Here is an 11,495-nt window from a genome sequence, read left to right as displayed (position 1 = left end):
GTTGTTTTGAAGTCAGAGCGGACATGAGATGAACCATGGTCATGGCTTATTACATGACCATTCTCTGTTCAATGGACATATGTTTATGCTAACATTTGGTATTAGAGCATGGTTTATCTCTGTCTTAATTTTAAGTTGATGTTGGTATCTTGGGAATTGAAAGTTATATGTATAAATTCTGCAATTGAAATTATCATGTATTTATTGTGCTTTCAAAATATTTGTATGATGGAATTTGTTGTACATATAAATGTCAAGAATATTTCAATCAAATTGATTCAGGGAGTTTATCTGCATTTTCATGGATTAAAGACTAGCTACAACATCTTTAATTTATGTTTATGCTTTGAGGATTCTAGATTACATATATAGTAAAAGGGCATTAATTGTGATTGATTATTTCGGTGCAATGAGATCATCGTAGAGGAATTTTGTTGCACTTGTACTATTAATCAGGATGATGTGTTATGTTACGTTTCTTGATAGTGTAACTTGATAATTTCATCATAAATGCATATGAATCATTAAGTTAGGAATTTCACCCACAGACAATTCTTGTTGTTGATTCACTTATCACATGTTTTACATTGGTAAGACATGATCAAATTTGTTGTCTCTATTTGTAATATAAGCATGTATATTGTGTTGCAGTCTTTAAACCTATGAATTTCTCTGATATAAAGTGTGATATTCCCTAATTAAGAGATCATAACTATAAAGTATGGACGGAGAAAATTCTTCTTCACTTGGGCTGGATGGATATTGATTATGCTATAAGGAAAAATGAACTAGCTCTCATTACTAAAACTTGCTATCCAGATGAGGTTGATCTTTATGAAAAGTGGGAGTGATCTAATCGCCTCAGTGTGATGTCATAACGACTAAAATATCGGCTAGTATTTCGGGGTCAGTTGATCAACATAATAATGTCTGTGAGTTGCTGAAGGCTATAGATGACAGTTTGTATCTTCAGATAAAGTATTTGGCAACACCCTGATTTGAGATTTACTTCTAAAAAAGTCACTAGTTTAAATGGTTTTCATGAGCATATTATGCAAATGAGTGATATTGTGGTGCACTTAAAGTCTCTTGAAGTTGATATGTCTTAATCTTTTCGTGTGCACTATATTTTGAATACTTCGCCACCTCAATATTCTCCTTTTAAGATCGCTTACAACACACACAAGGATAAATAATCAATTAATGAACTTATTGTCACGTGTGTGTAAGTGGAAAGGATATTGTCTATGGAGGGTAGGGAAAGTGTGCATATGGCAACACAAGGAAAAGAATAAGGATCAAGTCAAAGGAAAGCGGAAGGCAAAGGTACCTCTTTATGGTGAAATTAAGGAGTCCCAAGTGTTTCTTTTCTAAAAACAAGGGACACATGAAGAAGGACTGTTCTAAATTCAAAATTTGGCTTGAAAAGAAAGGTAATCAACTTTCTTATGTTTCTATTAAATCCAATATGGTTGATGTTTGTCATAATACATGGTAGATTGATTTTGGTTCTACAATCCATTTCACTAACTCTTTGTGGGATTTGGAAATTCTAAGAAAGCTAATAGAAAGTGAATGCTACATCCATTCAAGCAGCAAGATGGCTTCACGTGTAAAGCCTATTGGAACATGTAGACTAGTTCTTAAAAGCGGCTTTGTATTAGTATTGGAAAAGACTTTTTATATTCCAAATTTCTTTAGAAATTTCATTTCAGTTTCAAGACTTGAACCTTATGAACATTCCTTTAACTTTGGAGATGGTGTTACTTTATTTTATAATACTTATCTTGCTGGGAATGGTACATTGTCTAATGGTCTTACCATATTAATTTGCAAAGTGATGTATTTTACACATTGCATGTTGATGATAATGCTGGCATTAAAAGATGTGTTATGAATGAGGATTCCTCTACTTGTGGCACCGGAGATTGGGACACATCTCCATAGAGAGAATTAAAAAGTTAGTAAATGATGGTGTACTTAATACTCTAGATTTTACTGATTTTGACACTTGTTTGGACTGCATTAAAGGCAAGCAGACCAATGTGTCAAAGAAAGGTGCCAAAAGGTTTTCAAACTTATTGGGAATCATACATACAGATACTTGTTGTCCGGACTTGGACTCATATGGTCAAAGATACTTTATTATCTTTATTGATGACTACTCACGTTATATGTATATCTACTTCGTTGAACATAAGACTGAAGCATTGGATGCTTTTAAGGTTTTCAAGGCAGAAGTAGAGAAATAATGTGATAAATAAATTAAAATTGTGAGGTCAGATAGAGGTAGTGAAGACTTTGGTAGATACACTGAAGGTGGACAAGCACCTGGGCCTTTTACAAAGTTTCTAGTTGCGCAAGCTATTGTTGCTCAATACACCATATCTGGTTCTCCGAATTAGAATAGTGTAGCCGAAAGAAGAAATTAAATATTGTTGGACGTGGTGCGGAGCATGATAGCTAGCTCCAAACTTCCTAAGTTCTTATGGACTGAAGCTCTGAAAACGGCTGTGTACATATTAAATTGAGTTCCAACCAAAGCTATCTTTAAGACACCATTTGAGTTATTTAAAGGTTGAAAACCGAGTTTGAGGTATGTACACATTTGGAGATGTCCGTCAGAGGTGAAAGTTTATAATCCACAAGAAAAAAAAGTTGGACACAAGGACCATTAGTGGGTAGTTCATTGGATATGCTGAAAGGTCTAAGGGATAAAGATTTTATCGTCCATCAAATAACACTAAGATTGTGGAATCAAGGAATGCCAAGTTTTTTGAGGATGACTTCATTAGTGGGAGTGATAAAGGATTGAGTATAAGATCTAATGTCAATCATTTAGACTCTCAACCTTCCACTTCAACTAATTGATTGATTGTTGTAGTTCACAATACTCCTACAGTTCAAATGCGTGTTGGATAAATAATCCAATCAGTTCCACAAATTGATGTTCACGAACTAGTAGATCCAGTTTTTCCACATATATCGAGAAATGTAGAACAACCAGTTGATCATCAAGCTCCTCCGAAGATTGTTGACGCAACATTAAGAAGATATACTCAAATAAAGGGATTGGCGATTCCTAGTGACTATATGGTATATCTACAAGAGTCTGATTCTAATATTGGAGCAAAAATGATCCTGAAACGTTTTCTCAAGCTATGAGAAGTAGGGAATCCAACTTGTTGTATGACGTTATGAAAGAGGAGATGAATTCCATGGCATCAAATGAAGTCTAGAATCTTGTCGAGTTGCTTGATGGTTTTAAAGTCATGAGGTGTAAGTGGGTCTTTAAAACAAAGAAAGACTCATTAGGCAGCATCAAAAGACATAAAGTAAGACTTGTAGCTAAGGGATTCACTTAAAGGAAAGTAATTGATTACACAGAGACCTTTTCTTCTATATCTAAGAAAGATTGACTTTGCATTATCATGGCATTAGTTGCCCATTTTGACATGGATTTTCATCAAATGGATGTAAAAACAACATTTTTGAATGGTGAGCTAGAGGAAGAGATTTATACGAAGCAACCTGAAGGATTCTCCTCTAGTAACAATGAGCACTTCGTATGTAAGCTTAAGAAATTCATATATGGTTTAAAACAAGCCTCTCGTTAGTGTTACTTCAAATTTCATGATGTTATCTCTTCATTTGGATTTGTAGAGAATATCATGGACCAATGTATATACCAAAGGTTAGTGTGAGTAAAACTTATTTTCTTGTACTTTATGTGGATGATATTTTACATGTTACCAAGGACAAAGGTATGCTATGTGATGCAGAACAATTTCTTTATAAAAATTTTGAAATGAAAGATATGGGTGAGACATCATATGTTATTGGCATCAATATTCACAGAGATAGATCTCGATGAATTTTGGGATTGTTTCAGGAAATCTATATCAATAAGGTTTTAGAAAGATTTCGGATGAAAGATTGTTCAACTAGTTTAGTTCCCATTGTGAAGGGTGACAAGCTACATTTGATCTACTGCCCAAGGAATGACTTTGAATAGGAACAAATGAAGGATATCCCATATGTTTCTGCTATTGAAAGCCTTTTGTATGCTTAAGTCTGTACAATGCCTGACATGACATTTGCCATTTGGATGTTGAGAAGATATCAGAGTAATCTGGATTTGGACCACTAGAGGGCTGCAAAGAAATTCATGAGGTATCTTCACGGGACGAAGGAATGCATGCTTATGTATGGACGAATTGAGAATTTGAAAGTTGTTGGGTACTCAGATTAGGACTTTGCTGGTTGTGTTGATTCAAGAAAATCAACATCTGAATTGCCAGTGGAGCTATATCATGGAATGCAAAACATACTTTAATTACTACTTCCAATATGGAAGCTGAGTTCGTGTCTTGTTTTGAGGCAACTTCACACGGTGTGTGGTTGAAGAGTTTCATATCCAGGCAAAGATTAATAGATTCAATCTCTAAGCTATTACGGATATATTATGATAATTCAATTATTGTCTTTATGGAAAAAAATAATAAGAGTGGAATTCAAAATAAACACATCGACATTAAGTATTTAGCCATAAGGGAACGTGTGAAAGAAGGAAAAGCGGTCATTGAACACATTAACATGAGTTGATGCTAGTTGATCCTTTAACTAAAGGCATGCCACCAAGGATCATGTAGCTAGAATGGGAATAGGTCCCATGATGTGATTGTATTATGATACAATTATTTTGTTTAATGAAACTCTTATTCAATTGTTGTGTTTTCTCACTTCAATTGTGCACATTTAAATTTAAGAAAATGATATTATTTTGGGATCCTAAATAAGCATAGGTCTTATTTAATTAAGTTGTATTACTATGTGGGTGAGAAATTATAATACATAGAAGATACTACTCAACAACAGAGGACATGTCCCTATGATTCATGTATTTAATTTCTTATTTGACCTATTTGAGATGGAAGTTTGATAGATGGACCAAGTAGGAGAATATTGGATATATGGTTCTAACATGTTGTTTTAAAGTCAAAGCGGACATGAGATAAGCCATGGGCACATGACCATTCTTTGTCTAGTGTCTAGTACATTTCTGATAAGCCGTGGCCACAACTTATCTCTGCATGACAGTTTTGTTGATATGGTCCACTATCCAACTTACAACTTTCGACAACTATTAATTATGTATACATGATACATTTTTTATGGAAAAATGCATGAAGAAAAACATTGGGTTTTTGATGGAGTTTTCTATGAAAAACATCATATGAGCTTGGGTCTTCTGAAATTCTATAATTGTAAAGAAGATACACCATCGATTTGATTGCACTAGATTTCACAAGAATCCAGCATCAATTTCTTCAGCATTTTGGTTTTCTATTTTCATTTGAATCACAATGCTTGGAGGCAAGTATCCTAAATTATTTTGCTTCCCAACTTAAAGATCTAACATGTATATGATGTAATTACTACATATATGTTATATATAAATTTTTTGACAGCATTTATGTTGGAATATATTTTATATTATTTGATTAATTAATTTACTAAATATTATATATATATTATTCGATGTACTGTTTAATCAGAAAATTTTATGATTTTGACTATTTAAATTAATATTGAATTAAATATAATATTTGACTTAAAAACATTATAGTTGGTTAACTAAATTACTAGATTTGTTAGCTTTAATCATTATTATAGTTAATTTATCAATTTCATCGGGCCTATTAACCAAATATGTAAATATATATATTGATGTTTAATTAAATTATATAGTAGTGAGGAATTAATAGAAAATTCATAGAAATATTCGAAAACTATATTTAAGAAATATTAAAAAATTGTATTTGACAAATATTATTGTTATTAGAGAGAAAATGATTCCCATGATAATTCAATTTAGGGATGTTATTAAAAATGACAGTTATAAAAGTATAAAGGGTTTGATTAAATGAATTCCTATGAGTTAGTTGATAAATTAAATATATACATAGGAAGGTTAGTTATTTAAAAGAAAATAAAATGGACGTTTGAACTTTAATATAAATGAATATTAAAAGATTGGTGGAAATGTACGAATATGATTTAATGTCATATAATTAGCATTTATAATATTTTCAATATATTGGTTATACGTACAAACTTTATTATAGGACATGAAGACAAAATAGAGGGTTGAGTAGCTTCTTGTGTTAATTGAATTATTTTGAGATTTGAGGTAAGTATAGTTAATTATATATAGATATATATATATTTATACATGATGATATTGTATATATTGATTGCTTATATATTTCACCATGAACTTGAATTTATTTTTATATATATGGATATTATATATTTGTTTTCTATATATTTGATCGTGGACTATTTGTTGGTTTACCTGGATATCGATGGAATTGTTACTATATGTTATATGTGGTTGTATTGTATGGATGCAAGATGAATGATTATGTGATTGTATAACTGATTGGTGAACTAAATTGAGAGAAAAAAGTTATTGATGGGAAAATAATTAATACAGAGAATTGAATGATGAAATTAATAATATTGTTATTGAGAATTGGAATAAAAGATGGCTTACCTCACTGGGAGGGGCATACTGGAATGACTTATGATGATATGATTAATGACGACTTGTGTGTTGTCATTGATTAGTGGAGATAATGTGGCATATCATATGAGTGATATGAGTGATGAGGAGATATCATCGAGCTGTGTGTTTTGTGATATTGAAAAGAAAAGAAAAAAAGTATTATGATCAAGATGATGATGATGATGATAGCTGGCAAAAGGCCATTTGGTGATGCACTCTAGTTTGGTTAATGAGAGCCCTAAGAAAATAAATGATAACATCAAATATTATGCCGTGGTTGAGGTTCAATTCTAGTATTGGTTTTGCAAAACTATGGGCATTGAGTACTTTGTAACTACATAACGAATATTGGTTGATTGGTGTCAATGTATGAAATTGGTCTTCTTTTCTACATGCTATATGTGTATATATATTATTAGCTATGCTTATTGAGTTGCCAATTTATTCTTTCCCGCGTACTTTTTTTCAGGAGATAGATCGCAGTGACTCATCTAGCTAGATCATAAGCAAGTTGTCAGACTTGTAGGTCGGTCACCGGTGTCATTTTGAGCTAGAAGTTCCAACAATATATTTACAAGAATATTAAACCATGACTGAATTGATATCTTAAGTATTGTAATAATTAGAAACACTACTTTTCTATTTTTCATATGTTATAGTGAAGAATATTATACCAAGATTTTGTTAAAGTATTTATTCACTTGAGATATATATATATATATATATACATATATATCTGAGGATTTTTCCCCGACTTGGCACCAACATAACATCCTCTTCGAGGAGCGGCTGTATAGGGAAGTCCTCTTACTTTGGGACAATTGCGCTCTTTTTATTACCAACTCTTGGTGGATAGTACTCTCCTTTGGGTAGGCATTTGCTTACATCTAATACTCTTACGAATATAGGTTATATATAAAGTATTAATTATATAAGATGTTTTATCGAGATAAATGTTAGTTTATTATGTAATAGAATGTGATTTCGAAGGGGGTGTCACAGTAACTACAAATAACTTAATAAGTACTCGAGTTTCATCATTAATATCACTTCGATACTTAATTGATATTTTTTATTTTTTATTTATTTTTTCTTTATATAATGACCATTTTACTCTTAGATAAGTTATTTAATATTTTGATTCTTCATGACTTGATGTTTAGCATAAGTTATTTAATAATGAATTTTTCTATATATTGAGAGATAATGATAGTAGCAAGTATCAAAATAAAAATATAATAATTTTAATAACAAAATATAAAAATTAAAATCAACTCATTCAATTAAGAATATATATAAAAATATATGTATCTCCATAGAAATTTATGCAATTTTTTGTGATATTTATTATTTTATATTTTAATATCTAAGGATAAAACTATCATTATATAAAAATTATTGGTATTCTATTCTTTTATTTTTTAAAATTAAAAATTTATTTTAATTTTCCCCACTCATCAAATTTTTGATAACTATCTTTTTTTTTCTTTCGCTCATTCATTTTTAGCTTATGTATAGATATTAGGTAATTTTTAATTACATAAAAAATAAATAATACAATGTAAAAAACTTATTTTAAATATTATATAAAAATTATGCATATATATATATATAATTTTTAGCTTATGAAGGGTTAGAATAACTGTGCTGATTGCATTTTAATTTATTTTGACGAAATTAACCTTATTGGAAGTAAAAATGACAATAAACTTTTTGTCGTCATTTTTTCTTCCTCACCTACACCATGTTATATTTTTCTTTTTTCCCTCTCTTTTCTGTCCGATTTTACTATTCAATCTTTTGCAATCATACTTTTTATATAATAAATATATATATATAATTATTTCTTAAAAAAAAGTATTTTAAATTTTGTATCGGTTAAATTTAAGCACCCTCATAAAATATTTTGAGCATTTTTGTCTGTTTTTTCTGCATAATATTTTCATTATTTTTGAAGCATATGACTTTGGGAAAATTATATTTTTAATCCCTATATATAGCCACTTATTTGTGTTAGGTTTCCTAATGTTTACGTGTAACTATTTTGGTCCCTAATGTTTATAAATTTGATCCTACCTTCAAATTAGGGGCCAAACTTAAAAAAATTTGTACATACTATGGACCAAAATTATAGCACATGAATATTAGGGATCAAATGTGAATAAGTGACTATATAGGGACCACAAAATGTTACTTACCCATAATAATACTTTTTTGTTAGTTTTCACTAATTTTACTTATAAATATTTATGATGCCAAAAAATAAACTTGGCCCAGAGCAAGGTCCAACCTAAATAAAGGCCCCATAGGAGGCGCTTAAAAACACACGAGATCCGTGAGGGAGTAATTCTCGACTCAAGTGGCAATAAGAGCCCACTACCCCACAAGGAAAATGCCCATTTGGCCAACCTGGCTCCCATGTTGGCTGCCTCACAGATGGTAGGAGGTCATTCGCTCATAAGAGAAAGAAGATGGTCACGTAAGCTATGACACGAAGATATAGGAGGATCTCTCAAGCATCCCAACCTCCAGGAATTTGAAACTCATCCTCATAGGAAATTATCTGTCTTAGGATTTGTCATCAAATACAACTCATCCAGATTCTAGCCAACCGCTTCTGGTTTTGTTCATGGTAACTGTTGACTCGAGCCCCTGGGGTCACATTTCTTCAGCCGGTGGTGGGACTGTTGCTATAAAAGCCAGCTTTATCCCTTAATAAAGGGTAATGAACATTTTTCTCATAAGTGTTCACATAAGAGAGCTTTATTAAGATTATCTCTCATTATTTTCAGCACTCATTGCTACCTTATCTTGCTTAATTTCATATTTTCACATTTTTTACTGATTTGAGCATCAGAGTGCTAACGTCTTTTTTTGCAGATCCTCCATTTTGGACTTGCAAAGGCTTTGTCCCAAGTAATCTAGATCCAAGATACAACGAATGTAGATAATTAAGCATTGCAAGTAGAGCATGGGACGCCCTTAGCCCCAGAGTGATGTACCGGGCAGATCTTCTGGCCCTGTTGAACCCGCGGATCCTCCACATAATGGCACTTCCTCTAGCACCTCCTCCTAGAGCCCTAGGCCTGTTAAAGACCATGCAATAGATGATCGCCTTGACAGAATGAGCACAGCTGATGCTAGCGACCCAGATGCCCATGGCACCCCCTGTGGCCACACACGTACTTGATGATGGAGAAGGAGCTAAATCGGAGGACCGTTTGCCACCTCAATTGTAGGGAGAGGTTTCCTATCAATGGGTAACTTGTTCGGGATGCTTGTAGAAGGGACTTTAGGATGTTTAGCATCATGTGATGGAGTTCCACTATAGGAGCAAAGTGGCACGCTTTTCAGCGAGGAGGTCATGATGGACGAGCTCCCTTTTAATTGTCAAACTCCTCTTATAGCAGAGTATGATGGTACCATAATCCTAAGGAGCTTTGTCTCAGTATGAAAATACAACCCTCCTACATCGCTACATAAACGGGATCAAATGTCGAGTATTCGTTACCATCTTGCTAGGAAAACCAAAAATGGTTCACCCAGTTGTTAGCGGGTCAGTTAGGAGCTTTCTAGAGTTATGGTCCTGATTCCTGCACTAATTTTCTAGTAGCAGGAAACATTGGGAGGCAGCTCCAGAAGCGCAAAAATTTAAAATTAAACAAAATAAAGTTATATTAAACCTGACCATGGGATGTATCCGTGATCTTTCCCTGGCGTTAATTGTAAAATAGTAAAATAATAGGCCAAGAATTATAAGAAAAAATGAGAGATAAGAGAGTTGATAAGTATTTTTTACCTAGTCTTAACACACTAGGACTCATCTAGCTTATCCAAACTCCCTACCTCTCAACCCATCAAACCTTAGCCGATTTTTGGCTCAAAAGAGCTGCAAAAAACATCCAAGGTCTTTCTTCCAAGAGAAGGCATCATCTCTTTGACCCAAACAAGGTCAAATCGGGTCGTGGGTTTGGTCTTTCATGGATTAGGCTTCAAAAGCTCAAGCCCATATTTGATGAACCTTTAATTAAATTCAATTTAATTATAAGCCAATTATTTTAAAGATCATGTCATTTAATCCAATAAAAAGACCCAAGCCCACTCTCTCTTTAAATTTATGAATCCAATCCATAAATTAATTTAAGCCCACTAAAATAACAATTAATTTAGAAGGCCTAAAATCTAAAATTAATTAATATTTGAGAAAATCCAACCCATGAATTTATATATATGATCCAATCATTTATTCTCTCTCCGAAAAAATAATTTAATCTAATTAAATTAATCTTCACCTATCAAAATTAATTCCAAATTAGTTCCATCACAATCCGGTGATTACGGTGTGACTCTTGAGGTGTACCCTCAGGTAGACTTGGTCATGTGTGACCAACATCATTAATTAAATTCAATTTAACTAATTATTTTTTATGATACCATAACCATAAATAACTCGTTACCATGGGTAGCAGTCTAGCAATAACCCATGACACTAGAGACTACATGAATTATGCGTGAACATTTAGGCTCTGAGTTTCATACGGCTACGATCATACTGTCAAACGTCTCCTAACCTTAGTCTACGACATGGAATTTGATGTCTGTTCCCATCCTGAACTAGGCATTTATACTTTAATATTTAATACTGCATTTTGCTTAATTGTTCAACATAGAAAATTATTTTCTTTTCAATCAACCATTGTAGCCACAGGTTTATAACGCGTTGAACCCGTTTCCAAGTGCATAGAAGATACTGTTGTCAAGGGATGGGTCCTCTTTTTGAAACCCACTATTTGCACTACATGTTCTGACTGCACTGGATAACGTTTATGATGACCGTGTTTGTGACATAGTCACCTCTCGCCAAATCCAAGATACAATCATCGTATGCACATGATTGCTGTGGTCTCTCATGTTTGAGAACTAC

The sequence above is a fragment of the Sesamum indicum genome, linkage group LG10 (assembly GCF_026168435.1).
Source record: "Sesamum indicum cultivar Baizhima isolate 11 linkage group LG10, ASM2616843v1, whole genome shotgun sequence".
Classification (NCBI taxonomy): Eukaryota; Viridiplantae; Streptophyta; class Magnoliopsida; order Lamiales; family Pedaliaceae; genus Sesamum; species Sesamum indicum.
Note: the sequence above shows the minus strand (reverse complement) of the source record.